The sequence below is a fragment of the Phasianus colchicus genome, chromosome 20 (assembly GCF_987193195.1).
Source record: "Phasianus colchicus chromosome 20, bPhaCol1.hap1.1, whole genome shotgun sequence".
In the NCBI taxonomy this organism is placed as follows: Eukaryota; Metazoa; Chordata; class Aves; order Galliformes; family Phasianidae; genus Phasianus; species Phasianus colchicus.
The window spans coordinates 8,932,754-8,953,626 of NC_143455.1; the positions used below are offsets into that span (position 1 = coordinate 8,932,754).

Here is a 20,873-nt window from a genome sequence, read left to right on the forward strand (position 1 = left end):
CACATGTAGGTTTACTCAAGGAGGAGATGATGGAGGAGAGGAAGAACTTATCACTGCCCTGCAGTGCAACACCAACTATGGCTGCAGCCAACCTCCATCCTGCACAGCCCACTGTGCTCACAGCAGCCTCCCTATACGTATTTTTAAGCACTCAAACGTGTGCCTGCTGCCTGCATGCAATTGCCCATAACTCAGCACTGATGTCTAACAAGGGTGGTAGCTACTTACAACGTATTTCTATTCGGAAAATGCACTTTGAAGTTCAAAAAGGGGTGAAGTTCAAAAAGTTGCAGACTTCGCAAAGGCTCATTTCTGAAGGCACTGCTGTAAAATGATGAAAGCACTGACGGCTGCTCATCCGCAATCACTGCCAGCCACCGAACTGACCCAGCACGGGGCAAACCCTGCTGGTACCCACAGCTCCCAGGAGGTGTTTCAGGGCATACCTGCTGTGCCTTTGGAGATCTGTTCACTCATTCTGCGACGCAAACAACCCCCAATCCCAATTTATATTATAAGTTTAAATTCCTATCAGATGTTTTGAAACAAAACCGCAGTTTGTGGGTTGTTTTTTTTTTTTTTTTTTTTTTTTTTTTTTAAGGCAGTAATGCCTTAAACCATAAAGACATCCAAAACTTTATGTAACGACCATTACATAACACCTCAAACTGGCTCTTAAGCATTTTCCTTACTCTTTGGAGTTCATACACTTTTATTTGGGGCATGTGAGACAACGAGTTATACAAGTGCAGTTACTCACACGGGCCGTGTTTGGAGGGAGCGAGGGAGAAGAGCTCACTGCATGGAAATCTTAAAAGGAGAAGCTTCTTACTGCATAAAGAAGTTTGCAAGACACAGAAAAAGCATTCTCTCATTGTGTCTCACTGCTCTTAGTGGTCAGTTACAGAAACTAGGAGCCCGGGAAGCAGGGCAGAGATAGTGCTAGCTTTAAAGTCTGAATGCATGCAGAGCCTCCAATGGCACACAGCATTAATATCATAAATGTGTGTGAATGTTCTCATTCAGGCTGTGATTTACTCCCCAAGGGGATGCACAGCTAGCTGAAATATGCTACATGCAAACCAAACCCTTCCAATGAAGTGAGTGCAGTATGTGAATCCTGGAGCTAAATTTAACACAGCTCTCATCTCAACAGAGCTCAGCATTGCAGCTAATGCTGCACTCACACGGGCAGAGCTGTGCTGGAGTTCTCTCCTTTGGTACACTGTTCTGGATGGTGTTTCTGAAGCTCCCCACTAACTCAGATTTAAGAATTTCACTTTGATTTATTCAGCTGAATTTTGTTTTCAGTGCCATTGTTTCAAAGCCAAGTCAATCTAAGTTGCTTTTAAAATGCAGACTCAAACTGGTTTGGGGCCCATGTAACTCCTGTGAAACAGACACTCCTAATACATTAAAATACCTTTAACTGTATTGCTGAATAATCCACGACACCGAAAAAAACCCACCCTGTATATCATAAATATCTGATTACATTTTTCCAGTCATGGCATTATTTGTTTGGCTCGATGGTCAAAGGCAAATTAAACTGAACCGGGCAAGCTCACTCGTGATTAAGTTCCTTCCTCGCTGCTTCTTGCTCTGCAGAACGGCTTTATTTGCATAGGAATATTCTCCTCCTCCAGAAACATTTCTTTCAAAATTAACAAATGAAGTCACAATTATACAAAATATCACTAAATCGCAAAATCTGCTTTGATGCAAAGCATTTTAAATGCAACCAATACTTTGAATCTACTTTTATAAGTATCCTTCAAGTGTAAAACACACCCACAGCCATCTCTATCTTTCACAAAATAACAAAACAGCACGAATAGTTTAAAATCTAGCACATTTTAACTGAATTACATTCAAGTTCTTCCTTATGAAACAATCTCTCTTTTCATGCAAGGCTTTTCATGCAGATTCTGGCTCCAGACTCACAGATCAGTTTGCTACAACCCGTCCCGCAGTGCTGACTGCCCTCTTGCTCCCACTGCCCCCAGTTTGTTCATCTTTTAATCAGAATGAATTCCTGACCAACTCTCAGCATTTCACTCTATAAGCTCTTAATTCATTTTCCAGCACTGGTAGGTTGCTGCTCGCTCCACCCTCTCAAATATCAGCAATTGCTGCTGCTCTTAAAGAGAACTCCTTTTTGGGGAAATGTGATATTATTCCAGATGTTTCAGCTACAGCTGCTCTACAGAACCCAGCCTGGTCAGTGCTCTGTCACAAAGCTCAGCATCAAACAGCTTCTGGGTTTTATTTCTTCAACTCTTGTGCTGCTGTATGGGAACGTAACCCCCCTGGCAGCAGGGCACACCAAGCCCTGCACCGCACAGAGGCGCTCCTAAAGACCTCTACATTTCTTCTCAGGAGCACAAAAGCACAGCTAACTTCAGCACAGCACCAGGCCAGCGTCTATCAGCTTCTGCAAGCTGCTGGTTGAATTTAATTTTAGCGCTTCGAACCACATTTTTCACAGTATTTTATGAGTTACCACGCAAAGAGAGATTGCCGAATGAAATCTGCTTTCTAATTTTACAGTTTGAGGAAATTCTATGCCTACAATTGCAAAAAAAAAAAAAAAAAAAAAAAAAAAAAAGCGCAAAGTGCACATTGAGATACTGGAAACAGCAGTAAAAAGCAGTGACACCACTTCACTGCACGGAGATTCCAGTGTGATGGGAGCATTTGTGCAACTAAGTGAGGGCAGACAGCAGCGTGCCATGGGCTGCCAGACCAAGACTGCAGAACCTCGGTCAGATGGGATGTCATACGGTTAAGGTAATGTTAATGAATGGCAACACTAGCAGGCATGGTCAAGACCCCAATCCCAGATCTGTAAGCGGTGTCACTAATCTACACTGGAAAAATATTCCAGTCCTGCACGATGCCATGCAATGTGAGCACACCACGCAGCTGCATGGACTTGCAGGACGCTGGGAAAAACTTTCTGTCTGAAGAGAGGAAGAACAAAGGTCCACTGCTGCTACAGATGGGAAAAAAAACAACAACTTAATCCTCCTGAGCTGACAGGCCACCAGGATCCACGCAATCAACACAAAATCGTAGCTACTGAGCAATGCCTCAGAAATACTTTGATTATTTAGTGCTAAAGCAATACACCATTAACCTTTAGTCCATTGGGTAGGCAGGGAAGCAGAAGCTGTTGCTGGACCAGCATCACCCCTGGGTCATTTCCTACAGTTTCAAGCCTCATTATTCCTTTTCCACACTGTTGCTGGCTCACGGTAAGCTTCATGCAAACATACAGACTGGTGATGGGATTTCAGAGCCCTGCTGTGCCCCCAGCAAGGATGGGTTTCCAGTCCCACATTGATACCCCCCTCTCTGGGATCTGAGCAGCTGTGATCCCCCCGTCAGTACCACCATGTGCACACACACTTTTCACTCCCTCTCCTTAAAGCAACTGAACCCAGGCGGAAAGGTGAAATCTCTCTACCAAGCAAAAATAACACCTGGCAAAGGGAGATGCCACCCATCTCTGTCCCTTACAGGGAAGGCCCACAGACTGCAGGAAGTGGCTGAGGCCTCGGAATGCTGTGCCTGCAGCCCCTGGAGGCACTCCTGTCTCTCCTCTCCCCTGTGGGACATCACTTTTGGATCCCCAGGAAGGGAAGCGATGAAGCCAGCAGGCGCTGGAAGGCTTTTCTCAATCAGGCCAGCAGTGGGAAGGGAAAAGTGCAATCTGTTCAGCTGGCTTGCCCCAGCGTGAGGAAGGACCAGCCTGCAATAGGGCTGGCACGGAGCACGAGGCTTTGCCATGTGAGGACAGTGCCAAGAACGAGGAGAAAGGAGAGACCTATGAGGTGGGTGCTTCAGGCCTACAGAAGTCTGCACACCCAGAGTGCAAGGCTGCAACACACAGCCAGGCCTCTGCGAAAGGTCAGACCAAACAACAGGGCTGATAGCAGGCACAGCCTCCATCTAACCTTCCCTCCTTGATCACATAAACCTGTAATGCAGATACTGCACTTGCCATGCTCAGTGCCCTTCTGCAACTCCAAATACAACCCTGGCCTGAAGGTCTCTATTTGCAAACACAGAGGACCAGCGGTTCCTAAATTGCAGGCAAACATTTGACTTCTCTTGGTCCAATTCAAAGAATATCCTGCACGAACCCCACCCCTCTGCACAACAACTCAGGCCCTTAATGCCTAGACAGTTTTCTTTCAGGCCTTATCACAGATAAAATATGGCCCCTTTTTTGTTGAAGGAGTAGGACTTGCCAAATATTTACCAACTCTTTCAGCAGGCTGAAAATGTCACTCTTGCAGTGTAATAAACTTCCCCAGAAAGGCCCTGATAAATAGAGAGCCTTGCTGTACTGGCCAGAACTAGCTTATTGTGGCTTAAGAATTGCCAAGTCTGACGGATGAAGAAAGCACATTTGTACACACAGAAACATTAGTAAGAGAGGCATAAAGTTTAGAAGAAAAAATAAAACAAAGCCCCATTATTATTAACTGGGGTGTGGGGGGGGAAATAATAGAGCCTGCATCCCAGTGAGCAAGGCACGTTACTGAAAGCTCCTGAGCAAAAAGCAGTAATTTAAGAGCTTGTCCACAACTTGCAGCAGAAGCTCAAACCATCTTATTTAGCATTTGGAAAGTGCTGAAGTGTGGCCTACCCCCAGTCCAGCCTTCGGAGCAATACTATGCAAAAATAAAATAAAATAGTTTTGCTTTGTAATCTGACCCACAAAAAATCATTTGGGGCATGAGGGAATGCTCTACTCCAGCCCGAGCTTTAATTCAGAGGGAATGTTTGAACTGAACAGTGTGAAACAGATGCTGAGAAATACATTGGCACTGCGTGTTCTTTGGGGCACAAACAGAAGTTGAGGAGCACTTATCAGTGTAGCACGTATGGCTACAATAGCTGCAAATGAATGGAGAAAAATTACATCCTTCACATCAGAAAGTCCACCAGCAGAGTTCTGGCAGCCACGGACAACCGCATCCATGTCAGCTCAAATGGATGAATATTGCTGGGACAAAAACGTGTCCTTTCACCTTGACAAATACCATCACGAGAAAAAAAAAAGATTCCCAGAGGCAACTGAGGAGGCAGAAGCTCAAACAAACAGATTTAACACATCCTGATGTTGGCACTGAGCTCTATGAGCACCACGCTTTGACTGGACCTTGAATGAAGGAGCAAACCCAAAGGCAGCACCTCAGCAACGCCGCGCTGCAGCACAGGGCTCTGGGGGCCGAACTCAACAGAGTTGCTTAAATGCAGGAAGAAAACAATTACTGCTGGAAAAAAAAAAAAAAAAAAATCCAGATTATGCTAAATCTGGCAAAAGCTAAACCCAGCAGTTTACCCGGCTTTCCAGAACAAACCACAATTAAGAAAGTCTCCTATGAAAGAGAAAACTCCAGTTCAGCCCAACAGTACACAGACTGAGCAGCAACACGAACAGCTGCAGCAGCAATCACTGCTGGGCAGTGATACCTGAGAAGCTGCACAAGAAGTTGCAAGGAGAGTGCTAAGGAGGCACAGAAACCTTCCCCCCTGCTCCCCCCTTTCACACCAGCAGGTTTTAATGTTAATGATATGGCTCCGCATGCTTTAAGTATTTTTACACCATGCTTGCCGTCCTGTAGCTCTCTCCTTCCAGGGCGGATGATTAGAATCAGATTTCTGTGATTTCACTGCAGATTAATTTTGTTAAGAGCTGAAGATCCGCGGGGAGGAAGGGCTACGGGCAGACCTGCAGACCCTCCCTGGCAGCGTTCTCTCCAAAAAGGGGAGCAGTATTTCTGCCTTTCCTCCCTACTTTCGCATACTTTTCCTTTTTGTGGCTGCTAGGCTGAGTTCTCTGGGAAAAGGGGCGTACAGGGAAAAGAAATGTGCAAAAATAAATTCCTTCAAGTTCTGGTTTCAAAGAAAGCTCCCAATCAGCACCAAGAGGAGAACGGGCCCAAAGCAGCCCAACTGTGCCCACAGCAGCTGTAACACTGCGCACAGATCAGTGCTGTACACCCATCTGTGTGCACAGACACGCGTCAGGGCGGCTATTAATACACCTTGTGTGTGCTGTGCTGGATACACAGGGCTGAGCAAAAGTGAAAAAAACTGAGCAGTGATCTCAAATGCCATTTACAAACTGTTACTAATTGCAAAACACAAAGCGAATGTTTTCCATGGGTAAAGCGTACGGAATGCGGCACTGAAAATGGGTTTTGTTTCCAAAACTCTCCTAGGAGCTGAGGGTAAAAGTTGTGTAGGTGTCTGTGTGCACGCTGAGGGCAGCACGACAGCAAAGAAATAATTCTGGTTAAAACCTTCCTGTGTGTTTTCTGAGCCACCCCAACTTCCATTTGCTTTCATAGAACGTGGCCACAGGAACACTGCTGCCAGTTGGCCTTGCTCCTAATTCTAGATCACTGTTCTCGACTTGACAAGAGAGAAGGAAAGACATCTATGACAAACAAGCAATCACGAGGAGCCGCAAAATAATTCTAATCTAAGAACCTAAAATGTAACATAATACAGAAGGACGTGGAAGCAATAAATACATGCTAGATGAGCAAACAGCCATCCCCATGGCATTACATGGGGATGACACCCAAAAAGGAGCACAAACTATCATCCACAGAAGCGCAGCATGCAGAATCAAAACCAAAGGCAAATAATAAGGAGCACCCGAAGGGCGAGGGGAGAAAGCAGTGACATAAACACGAGGAGCAGCAGAACCAGGCTGCTCCGTGCTTGTGTGACTACTTCTATTAAAAGGGGGAAAAAGGGGTAAAAAAAAGGAAAACGAGAGAGAAAATAAAGAAGAGCTGTGTTTTCTGAAAGTGAAAGCGGTGAGGAAGGCCGCCCGCACGGCGCGGCATCCTGCACAACCACCGACGGCACCGACCCGACGCGCCCGGCCGCGGCCCTCCCGGCGCTGGAAGGAACGCGACGCACTTACGGTGCGCGGAGAACGAACTCCGTCCCATCGCTACGGCCCGCGGGGAGCCGGGAAGGGCAGCGCAGCGGCTGAGGCGCCCCGAGCCGGGCCGGGCCGCGCCGTGTCCCGGGGGCGGCGGCCCCAACCGCTCCGTCTTCGCCCGCTGCGAGCCCGGCAGGTCCTGGGAGCCGAGAACTGGGACTTTGTAGGCCAGTTGAAGACACGAACCTCTCATCTCGCCCGCAAAGACCCAGCCCTCAGCTCGCCCGATCGGGCGGGGATCGCGATTTTTCTAATTAAACTATTCTTTTGATTTAATTCCCTTCCCCGGCCGGCGCCTATCGCCGAGCCCCGGTCCCCGCCCCGCGGCCACGGGGGACCCCGCCGGCAGCAGCCGCCGCCCCGGCCCGCAGCAGAGCCCCGCGCCGCCCCCGTTGTCGGCTCCCCGCAGCCCGGGCCGGGCCCGCAGCGCGCCGTGACTCGGCACCGCACGGCGCGGGGGAACTCCGTGCGCGGAGAGCGAAAACGCCGAGAGCTTCCAACGCCCAAAGAGCCCGAGCCCTCCGCCAGCCGTGGGAGACGGAGCGGGGGAACGGGCTGAAGGGGACCCCCGCGGCCTCCTCCCTTCCCCAGGGCCGCCGGTCCGCGGGGTTACGCCCGGGAAGGGCTCGGGCTCGGCTGAAGTCCGTGCGGAGAAGCGGCGGGCGACTGCGGGCCCCCAACCGCGCCTCCCCGGCCGCTCGCAGGCGGATATTTAAGCCGGTATTGATCACATCGAGATTTTTTTCCACCCTTCCTCTTTGCCCTCGCAAAAGGCAAAAGAAACAAATAATAAATTCGTTGCCACCAGGGACGTTGCAACATTTCTGTCGGCTTCTCAAGTGCTGCGTTTGCCCCGGCGTGCTTTCAAAGTCCCGACCCAACACGGAGGAGAAGTAGGGCAAAGAAGAGGGGAAAAAAAAGAAAAAAAAGAAAAAAGAAAAAAAAAAGAAAAAGAAAAAACAGCCCAAAGCAGCCATTTAAAAAGAAGGGGAAAAAAATAACAACAACGACGAAACACCCAAAAACATCAAACCAGAAAGAGGCGAGCTGCTCCGTGCAACGTGACGGCGCAATCCCGATGCGGCGGAGTTTCCGTCCGGCTGCAGTCACATCCCTCGAAAGTTTGCTCCACGTGTTGCGGCCGCGTCCCGGTAGGGTCGGAGCGGCCCGGCACACCGGGGCGGCACACGGGGCCGCTCCGCCGCTCCCGCTCCGTTTAAGGAAGCGGGCAGTCCCCACCCCTGCGCCGGGCAGCTCCCGCTGCAACCCGGCTCGGCGGATTTGGAGGCTCTCCCAGGCTGCCCTCTCCACCCCCTGCCCTCCCCGCAGCTCCGCCGGTCCATCCGGCCCCGCACGCGGCAGGAAGCGGCCGTCGCTGTCCGCGGCCGTCCCGCGGCCGCCCCGCGCTCCTCCCGGTGTCGCTCCGCCGGGGCAGCCGCGCCGTGCCGAGCCGCGCCGCTCCGACCTGCGCGCCCCGCGGCCCACGGAGGGCGGAGGGCGCCCCCTGGCGGCCGCTCGGTGCCCGCAGCGCTGCCGCTCCGAGCCGCTCCTGGAAGCCCCTCGGCTCCGCGCCCCGTCGCGGAGGTCGCCCCGGGAGGAACCCCACGGAGGATCGCTACCGGCAGCACCTCCTCGTTACACGTCCCGAGCGCAGTGCCTGCACACAGCTGCTCGCTCTGTGCGTCCCGTACGTGTCCCTACGTGCTCAGCCTTCCCCCTCCTTCCCTCACATGTCCTCCCCTATGTAAATGTGCTGTGTGCTGCAGCGATGTCAGAGGACATACTCTGCCCTCCAGTACGTCCAGCACCTTTTCGCTTCCATGCGGTACAGCTGGGTGGTGCGTCTGCACTGCTGGGAAAACCTGCGCACGAAGCACAGCTGGACCACGTGTACAACCTATAGCTGTAAGGCCTCCGTAAAGCCACAGACACACATGCACACACATTTTAAAAAGTACTATGAGAAAGTACTGCCAGGCCTGCTGTAATGTAAGGTTAAGTCAGAAGGGTCAACTGAAACACCACAAGAAAAGAGAACATCCTTCCTTCCTGCTTATTAGTCTTGAAGTTATTCCTCGGCACAACCTCACCTGCTTTGTGTGGTTGAGCTCAGAGACATTTTGGAAAGATACCTTCATACACTTCAGGTGTGAGGCCACACGTGAGTCCTGCCTGCAGCTCACAGGGGCTGCTGGTTTCCGCACCCCCTGTTAATCTAATGCTGCAGATCCTCCCAGTGACAAGCTGTGAGGAACAGGGGACAAAGCCCACACACACTGCAGAGCACTCCGGTTCCTTCGCATGACCGCACCCACGGACACTTTATGATAGAAAAGCAGCGAGATGCAAAGATAGAGGACAACACTTACTATTTCTGCAAGCTGTCAGCAATCACAGTGATGTTCACTGAAGATCACAGCAGGAACAGCTACATCAAGTTGAGCAGCACAGCCACAAGAATGCAGACTAGAATGAGCTCCCATAGGAGAATAGGAATCCCAGCGCACAAGAATGCTTTCATCATCTCTTCTGTACCTGGTGGGAAAACATCAGCTGAGTAAGAAGCTCCAAACTAGGCTCCAGGTGCTAAAGCTAACAAAAATCACAGCCAGCGCCCACAGCACTCATCTTCCAAGCATTTGGGTTCAGTAGAACACAAACGTGCATCCCTGGTGTCTGTACAGGACTTCTTCCTGCATCTACAGACACCACGTACCACAGCCATGTGCATGCAGGCTGCACCAGAAACCTTTGCGTGCTCAGAGCTTTGGCACCAGCATTATTATGGCTGTAGCAAGTGACCACCAGGTTTGTGTGAGCAGAATGGGATGAAGAGAACTTGAACTGGTCTGTACTGTAACTGCGATGCTTGAGCAATGCTGCAAAGTCATCCTTTGCACAGAAGGAAACGTTCCTTGGCCGGAAGCCTGATGAACATTTAGAGCCAAGGAACATGTTGCTTAAAAGCAATAGTAGAATCATGGAAAAAAAAAGGTTTGAAAGAGAGAAGTTGTATGAGGACTTTGTGAACAAGATTTAGCAAAGGAAGGTACGGAAGTGATAATTTGTTGTCATCTGGAAAAATGATGCTCAGGAATTTGTTCTGAGCAGTGCTCAGTAAGTACTGGTAGAAATAAAGACTTCAAAAGCTGTGTGCAGGACACTGACCTCTCCTCCTAAGAAGGGCACAGGGTGCTGTAAAAACCCTTAGGTTTGAAAAGGAAAGCCCTCAACAGCCTTTAGAAATGAAGAGATTGATACTGTTGCAGGGAGTGCAAGTCACATCCACCAACTACTGATTCTCACTTTTGCTACTCTTGCTCTTCAGCTGTAACGAAGAACCACTGGCAACAGCACAGACCGACACCCAGCACAAAAATCACAGCAAGTGTCTTACCTCCATGTATGGAAGGACGAGTGAGAGCCAGGGAATGGAGACTCTTCCCAGTTCAGTGGATGGCACAGTCCTCAGCTGGTTTCCTGACCAACTGTTTGATTTGCTATTTTCAGTAGCCTCATACAATGTTGCCTCTTGTCTTCCTCTTGTCACCAGCAGTACAGGATGTCAAACACATCCTATGAGATCAGGGAAAGACTTTCACACAGAGCTTTGGCCCAGCAGGAGGCCTTCTGCAGGGAGCCTTGTCCTGTGAGTCGCTGCTCAGCTGCCGACAGCCTGCTCTGCTTCCACTGGGGGCACCGGCGGTGCTTTGGTGGTAACCGGATCAGGCACGTGGCAAACAAGCCCCCCCTCAGCAGGGGATACACGAGGGGATACATCTGTACCTGAGGTCAGGTCTCTGGACTGCAGCTCCTCCCACAAACACCTGCTGGCTGCTCTCCGTGGCGTGCAGAACCCGTGTGCTGGGAACGTGACTGCAGCCCCTGCCTGGCCGAGAGGTGGGAGCAGGATTAGCCCCGCATTCACTTCAGATGTCATCACAAGCATATCACGTTGTAAAGCATCACAACTTCCACAATTCTAAAAATAAACAGCAGCAGTTTGGTTGAAGCGTTTTGGCAGCCGAAGGGCTAACATATTAATAACACGAGACCAACAGCAGCCCAGAACAATAACTATGGAACAACAGATCCTATTGCTTCTGAAAATAGCCCTGTTTGGAAAAAAGAAAACATTTCCACAAGACCCATAACCCAGCAGTAGCTTCTTTATGGGTCTTCACAAAGGCTTCAGCACGCGGAAGGCTGATGTGCCACCTCTGAGGTCCAGAGAGAACTGCTGCAATGTACACAGTGGGTGGGAGGCTGGGCTGCACATCACTGACTGGGACCCGGACCCTGGGGATGCAGTTTGGTCCTGCTGAACGCATGCATTAATCTGAGTTCTTCTTTCACAATTCTGCCTACTCTCATGCAATGCCTTTCTCTGCAAGCACAGCCATCGATTTGTTAACTCTCCAGCATGTGGTACGAAGCAGCATGTGAGCAAGCACGGCTCGCAGCCAACAGCTTGGTATTTCAGCATCACCCCTTGGTGACAAAGAAACTGGATCATCAAAGAAGTTGAACACAATGATTAGCAAGAGAAATAACCGAAAGTCCACTGCTGGCACAGGATGAAACTTGCAGACCTTCACCCGAAATCCATGCTAGAGACCCAGAGCCAGCCCTTTAAAATAAATAAATTAATAAAATAAATAGCAAGCTCGTGATTGAAAACTCCTGAACCATTCCAACATGGTGCACTGCAAGGATCAGGCCTGACCCACGCACCTCTGCACAGCACCAGCAGCCCTTCAGGACGAATGGAAGCACAGCCCAGCTGAGCTGCTTTCCATGAGCTCTGCCCAGCTCTGGGCAGCCCTGTGTCACTGCAGAGCTGCAGCCTGAGCTCACAGACCAGCACAGCTCACACTCTGCTTGCTGGCCAAGGCCCAGCCTGAGAACCCCAGGCCAGTTGTCAATATGTGATGAATGTCCCACCAGAAACAGGGCCTTCATATTTAAAGCACGTGTGTCTGCAGGAGAGAGGAGAAAAATCAAAGCACTAACAAGCAATGATTAAGCTCAGAAATAATGGTTTCCTGTTCAAACACAGAACTATGTCTTTTAGTACAACTACCTCATCCCCAATTGTGTCTATTAAAGACAATTACCACGGGAGACAGATCTGTGCAGCCAGATGTGGAAACAACGGTTATGTTACACACAGTGCCATATGCAGTTTGAATTCTTTGTGGCTGAACACGTTACTTATAAAAAAAAATTGTGTTTGTGCACAGAGGAGCAGCTGTCAATTGGGAAATCCCCTTAGCCTGCTTTAATCCTTCATTCCACAATCCCCAGGGATTAAACAAATGCACTAACGTTATTTACTGTAACGCTCCCTCCATGGGGGGCTTCAGTCCATGAAATCCACTCCAGCATTTGCAAGTTTCAGTTGTGAAATATGCTGCGAGCGTTCTATATTTGGTAGCTTTGCAAGTACTCTTTAAGTTGGGCCCAGAGTGATGAAAGGACAGGAGTCAGGAATTCAGCCGCAGCAGAGGCTCAGCGTGGGAGCTCACTTCTCTCTGCAGGGCTCTCCAGGGGCACCAAGCATTGCAGCGACTGCGGAGAGGGGACAGTGCTGGCGGGGCTATACAAGACACTTCCAAAATGGAAGATGTTGCCATGGTACTAATCCTCCCACCATCTATATACCCTGAGGGTACAAAATGAGGTGTTTGAACCCAGTTCTGCCAGTAAAGCCTCACTTGCCTTCTGCTTTCCTTCTCCTGTGATGCGATACATGTTTGAACCTGGGTGCAACAGCCATGAAGTGAGTGACAAGGATTCAACCAGTTCACAGTCCTCACAGAGTAATGCTCTGCACAGTCACACCATGCTTTTGTGCCCATTTGTGGCACCCCAACGATGACGTACAGAAGCAGCAGGCTGGGGTCCCAGGAGCCCTCTGACAGATCTGCAGCACTAGCTGATCATTCGGTCTCATTCTTGAGCTTCCCAAGTAAGTTCATTACAGTCACTTCAAAGACAGCAAACACTAAACCTTATCTTTGGCCTCCTTGCCTCCATATACAGTTTGAATTCTTTAGTTTAGCTGATTGTTTGAACCCAGCACTCCTGTTTCAGTTATCACTGCTACAACCAATCCAGCAGGCCATAGCCACGCTGAGCATCGCCCACAAGAAGGCACAACAGGGCAGGCTATGTCCCACATCACCTCCAGGCCCATGGAACCCTATTGTGCTGAACGCAAAAGAAGTAATTCGCCGTTCAAATAGGAGGACTAATAGTTTGGAAGCTACATTAATCCGAGGTCTGACTGCTCCCATGGCACTGCCGTTGCAAACAGACAATTTCATCAGCTCCAGTATAATTTTTTCCAGCCTACACCCAGCAGCAAAAACTGCACTCATGTCACTGGCCTTCATCCTGCAGTAACCTCTCAGTGGTACACATCAGTGCTCGCAGAGACAGAATCCTGGTGCACAAACCTTACAGGGCTGGGCTCTGGGCCTCTGTTTCTTTCATGCACTTTACAGCCAGGAGCATGAGTAAGCACCTGGGAGAGAATGAGGGAGAGGCACGGGTTTCTGAGACCAGCAGATCCCTCGCTGCTGTGATAGGGGAGGAGATGATGAGATTGTAAATCTCCCATCCACTCCCCCTCCCTGCTCCTCCTTCCCCTGCACGACTGCAGCTTGGCTGAGGCACGCTGCCCGGAACGTCAGCTGGCACCTGCTGGCAGTCACTGCCATTCAGCACCACTTCTTCCACTTCATTCTGCTTTCACACGTTCCCTGGTGGAACTGAGGCACCAAGCGCTGCGATGGCAGCCACTGAATTCCCCACCATGGGAGAAAGGACTCCAGGTGCCACACAGCTCATTCACAAACCTGAGCTGCCACCAGCACCACGCTATGCCTCACCCAGGGGCTGCACGCTGGTCTGGGCAAACCCACACCTCACTGTTAGCATCTAACTGCAGGCAGCAGCAGCATCCTCAGCACCAAGCCTCTGTCACAGCAGAAATGCAATGTCCTGGTTCCCAATGAAGAAACATCACAACTAAACCTCTGCCCACATCACCATGGAAGGGAACACTGTAACCCAGAACCTCCAAAACAGAACGAGGAGACTCAGTTTGCCTTTCCCACAGCTGCCATAAAACAGTTTTCAAAGGAAAAAAAAAAAAAAAAAAAAAAGCTGAACAATTCATTATTTCCTACATGCTGTTCATTACTTCTTTATTTTACTGAATACTGCAGCACTCAATGGATTTCTATTTGCAAACACCTTCCTGCTCCTCCCGCAGAACAAATCAAGTCATTTCTGCTTCAGCCTTCGGCATGCAGACAAAAACATTTTTTATTCATCAGTGATAAAAGGCTGCAGCCATTTGACTTTAAACACAGACATGCTTCTGGGCTCTCTTCCAGGAAGTCTGTGTCACCCAGGCTTCAGATCGATATGTTTGTCTGCAGAGTCACCCTTCTGATCTGTAATTTTTCATTCTGACACAAGAAATGCCTTTTGGTCAAACTTCAGCAGTCCATTAAATTCCAGGCATAATGGAAACGGGACTCGCATTGCTGTGGCCATGTGAAGATTTCCACAGTTTGGGGTTTATTTACTCAGGAGTTCATTTACTCAACCACATGTTTGCCATTCAGACAACAGTGCTGTGCTGTTCTCCTGCCTCACCCAAACCCACCGCCGTCCCCCCGTTGTTTGCTGGCAGCCCCAGCAGCCAGCTGTACCTTTATAACATGCTCCCAGCCCTCCTTGCCTAACCTGCAGGGAACCCCTGCACAGCCCCACGCAGCACACAGTGAGCAGTTCCCCTTTGCTCCCAGCAGCACGCAGCACCCAGCTGCTCACCCTGGCACACAGCTGGCATCTGGGTTTTCTCTCCAAGCTCAGGGCTTCAGGGATTGGGTGCTTTTTCTTTCCCCACTTTTTAAATTAAAAACAAACAAACAAAAACGACAACAACCTGAGAGATGCCAGCTGTCCTGTGGAAGGATACCCAAAAAGCACAAGCATCAAGACGACAGCTCCATACATCCCCAACTGCAGCCCCTGTGACAGCCCTGGCCGTGCACCACGAGGTGCTCACACAGCTCAGGAGTGATCTCACCACTATTCCTGAATCCAACACACAGCTTCCCCTGCATTGCTAACACTGCTTTTCAGTTGCTGAAGTCTGACCCCAGGGAGGACGCGACAGATGCTCAGGAGAGTTGCAAAGTGCTGTAAATGTTATTATAATCCAAAGAACGCAATGCTTTTAGTTCCCATTCACATCTTGCTTTCCTAAAGCCAGCATTTTCTGTCAGCCTCTCAAAAGCACACGTAATACAGAGTCAGAAAAGACTGCTGCTATGAGTGATTTGTTTTAATACTTATTTTTAAGAGGAGTTGTAAAGGGGTCATGAAGACGCCTGGGCTGTGAAGGAGCCCATCAGCACAGAAGGTCAGGAAGTTCCATACCTGAACACAGCTAAAGATTTCCAGCAGCAATACACAATTTAAGTACTTAATAAAAACACATTACGATTAATGTAATTAAAAGGAGCCTCATTTTAATCCTCATTTAGTGCCACATTCAGAAGGAGACTCCTCAGTGTATTTTTTGAACAAAATCAAAGAGCAACTCAAATGAGATCCAAACATTTTGGTTTGTATTTGGTCAGGCTTTGTGTCCAAAACAAACAAGGCTCTCCTGCCCACTCAGCACAGCTACCATCAGTGCGTAATCGTCTTCATTAAAGTTCACCGACCTTCAGGACATTAAATAATACATTAAAGCCCAACTCAAATTTCTTTCCCACGTAAGAAGGAAGGAATGGGCATTTGGGAGGTGGGAAGGCAGAGATCTGCCTCAACACAGCCCTGCAGTGCCAGGAGCTCCCACAGAACACAGCAGTGCAGAGGCAGCACTGAGCAGAGCCCCAGCAGTGCTGGCGAGTTGGGGCTGAGGGCACAGCGAGATGCGATGAGCAGCTACTCTTATTCAACATTTAGGCTGGACTTTGCTCCCATACAAGCTGATGCAAACTTGCTAGCTTGAACAGATCTCTGCTACTTTTCATCCACTGGTGTCTGTTGTTTTCCAGCTGTGCTAACACACTGGACAGTGCTCCTGTCCAAGGCAGGCCAAGCACAACGCATGTACAGGTGACAGGGACACGTATGGAGCCAGCTGCTCACAGCCTGAGCTGCTGCTGCAAGAAGTCACTCAGCTCTCTGGGAACCTGCAGCCTCTGCTGCTCAGCCAGGGCTGCTGGCAGCCCCCGCCAGGAGGCTCAGCACAGCATCTGCCCTGATGTAACACACCAGCCCAGCCCTGCCAATAAGCCAGGCAGAACTTCCCAGGGGCGACACACTCTGCCCTAGAAGCTCTACCTGTTGGGATGTGTGCTTATTGTGAAGCCTCCACCTGTTCCTTTCTGTACAGATTATGATCCCCGTGCACTACAGCTGCTGTCTGTGAGGAGCTGGGGAGCCTTGAAGGTGACAAAGCGAGCAGGATGCACAGAGAACCCAGCATCACTGAACAGAAGGGATCCAGGCAGGTGAATCTGTGCAGCAGCAGAGATGCACAGCAGCAAATCCAGCCAGCCCTTCCCACAGCAAAGAGCTGCACTCACCTGTGAGTTACAAGCAAATATTCCTGTTCTGCAGAGACTGAAGTGGAGCAGCTGGTGAACCACCTGTGTTACAGCCACAGAGAGCAGCAGTGCCACAGCCTCACTGACACACCCAGCTCCCTGCCCTGTGCTCACGGCACTTTTGGGCAGGACTCAGCTGCTCGGATTTACTGATGGCAAACGTCCTTCAAGGAGCACCTCGTTTTCGCAACTGCTTGCAACTGGAAGCAAACCCACAGAGCTCTGAAATTCTCTGCAGAAGCCGTGAGACGGGTTTTGAGTCCTTACAAACATTCTGGTTTGACATTCTGATGCGAGACGCTACAGAATTTAAAAGATAAAAAGTGTTTCAAAGCTGAAGCTTTCATCCTCAGAAGCCCGCAGCAAAGTTTTGACAGCACCGCATTTTCCTGCTAAAACGCTGCCTGTATTTTTCTAAGTTCTAAACTGCATTTCCTGTTTTTCCTATCAAATGTACCCCGGCGTGTTTTATGGCTCGTTAATAACACCCCGCACCCCCCATGCACCCACACCCGCTGTACCTGTGGAGGACAGCAGCCTCCAGCAGTCGGCGTGGGGCTGAGCAGCTCCCCTGGAAGAGGCTGCCCAGCTCTTCCCAAACACCTGGCTGCGGCGATCCTGCAACAAAGCGGCTCTTTACATCCTGGGAGCCGCCTGAAAGCAGCAGTAATTGAAGCGCTGCCATACAGAGCTGGCAGAAATGCCTCTTGGATGCGTGCAAAGTTCTGCACAGCTTTATGCACCAAGAATTGAGCTCAGGTTGGTGTAAATGGTACAACTGCATGGACCCTTCCGTGGCTGCATCGCTTTATTCCTGGATTCAGCCTCCTTCCACCATCCCGGGACACCAAAACCCGCGCCTGCAGAGTAACGGCGAGGAGGACTCAGTGCTTCCGAGCTCACCGAACGTCGCTTGTAGCCTAGCCGTGATTTACTGCACCGCACCGCTGTCCTCCAGCAAAACCTCGGACTCCGCTCGCTGCTGCCTCTCCCACAGCCCGGAGGTGGATCTGACACGGACACACAGCCGGGCCCACCTCGCCGCTGCTCCGCCGCCGCAGCCAGCCCGCCCCACGGCACGCGGCGGCCGTTCCGCTCCGAAGCCCCGCGGCCGGGAACAAAAAGCGGCCGCAAACCCGGCCTCAGGCGGCTTCCACGCCGCGGGGCTCACCGCGAGCCGCGCTCCCTCGAGCAGGCACGGACGGGGTTCGAACCCGCGATCTTCGGTTTACGAGACCGACGCCTTACCACTTGGCCACCGCGCCTGACGGGCTAGCAGCAGCCGCGCGCAGCCAGTGGAAGGCGGCGGCCTCCCGCCCCGCGCGGAGCGACCCGGGCGGCGGCGGGGCGGGGGGGAAGGGAGGGGCGGCCGAGCCGGGCGGTCCCGGCGCGAGGCGGCGCCACGGAAACGGGCGGCGACCGCGGGAACGCGCCCGGCGCGGCGGGAACGGCCCTCGCTCGGAGCTTCCCCGGACCTCCGCCTTCCTCGGCTCCCCGCGCGCGGGACGCAGCCCGCTCCCCTCTCGGCTCCGGTCTGGAAGCGTCTCCCGCTGCTCCGCCTGAATTTTCACATTTTACGCCTATCCCACCACCCTCTGCTTTCGCTGTCACACCACAGCGCAGCGTTTATGATTTCAGCAGCTATTCGTGTTTCCTCCTCGGGGCTCCCAGCCTCCACACGCCAGGACTTCTGGCTGAGGCTGGCTGCAGCCGGGCAACGCCAGCGCTCAGCGCTCAGCCCCGCAGCGCCCCGCCGGCACAGCGCACGGACGGAGCCGCTCCCCGCTCTGCGGCCCCGATCCGCTCCGCCCCCCGCCGAAGCGCTGAACGCAATTCCGGCCGCGTTTTGGCAGCCTGTGTTACAGCACTACGGGGAGAGAGGCACTCTTTCAGCTGGTGCTGAAGTCGGCCGTCGTGCGGTGCCACATCCCTGCTACCTGCCCTTCCTTCTGTTTGGAAGTCTGCGCTGTGATTTATAAGCCTTGTGTTATGGCACCATTAATCACCTGCTTCATACAGGTCTGTTAGCTAAGGCACACAGGTCTGAGTGTGACGGAGTAAGGGTGTAAGCACGTCTCCTGTCACAGTACTTACACATCAATGCTACAAAGTTACCGTTAACCCAAATTCTTAATCATCGTGCACCTGGGACAACGTTCAATGCTCTGCTCATGTGCTCCGGCCCCTTTCCTGCCTCCAGAAAGCAGCCAGCTCCAAGAGCAGAACTGCAAGCAGAGTCCCTGCTGCAGTGTGTGGGTCAAGAGAGATTCAGAAGGGAGCAACACATCCCAGAACCATCCTCCAGCCACGGCTTTGAGACTCACACATTGAACGCTTATCTGCCAGGATGAGAGCAGTGCTTGATGCCAGGCCGGTGCGCTCCCTTGGTGTGCACAGGATGGATTTTCTGTCTACAAAGGCTCTCCTTGCCCCCAGCCAAAGTTCCAGGAGTCAGAACTCCTGCAATCTAATTCCTGCTCTGCTACTGCCCCACTGAACCTCTTCCTCGTTTCAAGACTCCTTTCCTTTCTCCCTTTCCCCCAAAAGATAAGAGCAGGGTAACCATCACCATGGGGAGCTCAGACATCTCAGTGCTGTTTGCACAATGATGCGGGGCTCTGAGCACAGAATGGCACCATTGTTACAGCTGTTCCACCTGTGTGACACACAGTGCTGACATGCACCTCTCCCCCAGCACCAGCTGGTCCATCTCCCCAGTGCACCTCCCTTGTGAGCCAGCGTGTAGCGGACTGAAACAGGTCAGTAGTGCAGCGCATCAGCCAGAGCTGCTATTGAGATTTTGGGGCATAACTGCTTTGCATTTCCTCGGTGCAGCCGTTTAACAGACACAGAGGGGCATTGGTAAGGCCTGCTGTTACAAATCTGAATATCCAACACCTCACTGCCATAAGGAATGTGGAAAAGGGGAAGGCTGAGAGGTCAGGCACTGTGGGTGCCCTCTGTTCAGTGCTGTACTGCCAGGAGCAGCTCCAGCCAACAGCGGGCAGTGCAGACATGGGCAGCACAGACAGCGGCTGCAGGAACCATCAGCTGCAAAGCCAAGTGCTGCGATTGCTGAGGAGGACCAAACCGCACGGTAAAGGAAGGCTAATCACTGCGCTCCTTTTATACAGTAACACAAAACCAGCCTCTGGAATCCACTGCTACAATAAATAAGCTCAGATTCAGAAAAGAGAATATGCATCACTAATGAGCGTCCCCCTCCTCCCCTCTCCCTTAAAGAGCTCACCACAGCCTCCACGTTGAATAACGCACCACGAGCACGGATCTCCGCACAGCACCGGCCCCAGGGGTGCCGGGGGGCTGCGGGTCCCCCTCCCACGGGCACAGCTGAGCCCCCAGCGGGGGTGGGCGGCTCCTCGTGAGGAGAACCGTAACCCCGTGGAAGCGCCGCTATGAGCGCACAGTGCGGGCACGCGGGGCGGCACTGAGGGGCACCGAGGCTCCGCACAGAACCTTCCAGAACTCCTCCTGGCATTTCCACAGCCGGAACCACGTTTCTTTTTGCTTTACTCCAGCCATTAAAGCAAAACCCGGAGAAGAGGCTCAAGAAAGGAGAAAGTTACAAAATAAAGATAAAAAATTTACCTCAGCGTTCTGGTCCGGAGGGTGCGGGCATCCACGGGGAAGGATGGGCGAGGTTCTACGGAGGGTCCGGGTCCCAACGGAGGGTCCAGGTCCCAACCGAGGTCCCGCCTCCCGCAGCTCCCGGGGCTGCTGGAAACGCCGCTCCGCAAGTGCGAGTGCGGCCCCGCGGAGCTCAAACGGATCCCCGGCAGAACCGCAGGTGCCGCTCAGCAATTAGTTAATTGCAGCTGGCCGCGGGGCTGCCGACAGCTCGCAGCTGGAGCTCGATTTGCTCGCAGCGCTGCACGAGGAGCTCGCACAGCCGCGTGCCGGCACCGCATCGCCGCGCGCTGCCTTCAAACCGTGCGGGAACGGAGGGACTCGCACTGCAAACAGTTGCCGTGCGTTGTACGTCACAGAGAGGTGAGAGGATTCACGTGAGCAAAGATAGCTTTATTGTCCCCGTACAGAGAAAACTGTAACGGCAAGGTGTGACAGGACTGACAAGGTGGCTTCACGGGTGGTGGAAATTACAGAATGAAGTTGCAAATAATTGTATGCTGCTTTTGCTGGCTGCTTTTTTTTCTGTAGCAATGAAGCGAATGGACTTTGCTCAGTTTCCAACCAAGCCGCCCTTGAAGTCAAAAATAAAACCACCTCCTTGCTTC

At 51.6% G+C, this 20,873-nt stretch overlaps 1 long non-coding RNA gene and 1 other non-coding gene across 8 annotated transcripts in view; both read right to left on the reverse strand.

Annotated features, from left to right (window-relative positions):
• The window catches only part of LOC116232428 (uncharacterized), a 31,318-nt gene extending 10,842 nt beyond the window's left edge, over positions 1-20,476 (reverse strand). For 3 of the 7 annotated variants that reach the window (XR_016459133.1, XR_016459131.1, XR_004167689.2), the window contains exons 1-4: positions 19,868-19,959; positions 10,763-10,958; positions 10,374-10,552; positions 9,346-9,511 (exon numbers count right to left, since the gene is read on the reverse strand). This is a non-coding gene — a long non-coding RNA (uncharacterized LOC116232428). Of the gene's footprint in view, positions 1-9,345; positions 9,512-10,373; positions 10,553-10,762; positions 10,959-18,941; positions 18,999-19,867; positions 19,979-20,226 lie in introns of those variants that run through there. The other 4 variants (XR_016459130.1, XR_004167690.2, XR_004167691.2 and 1 more) reach the window with 4 other exon arrangements.
• On the reverse strand, positions 17,811-17,882 carry TRNAT-CGU (transfer RNA threonine (anticodon CGU)). The gene has a single exon. It is a non-coding gene; the product is annotated as a tRNA-Thr (tRNA).
• Positions 20,477-20,873: the final 397 nt, after the last annotated feature.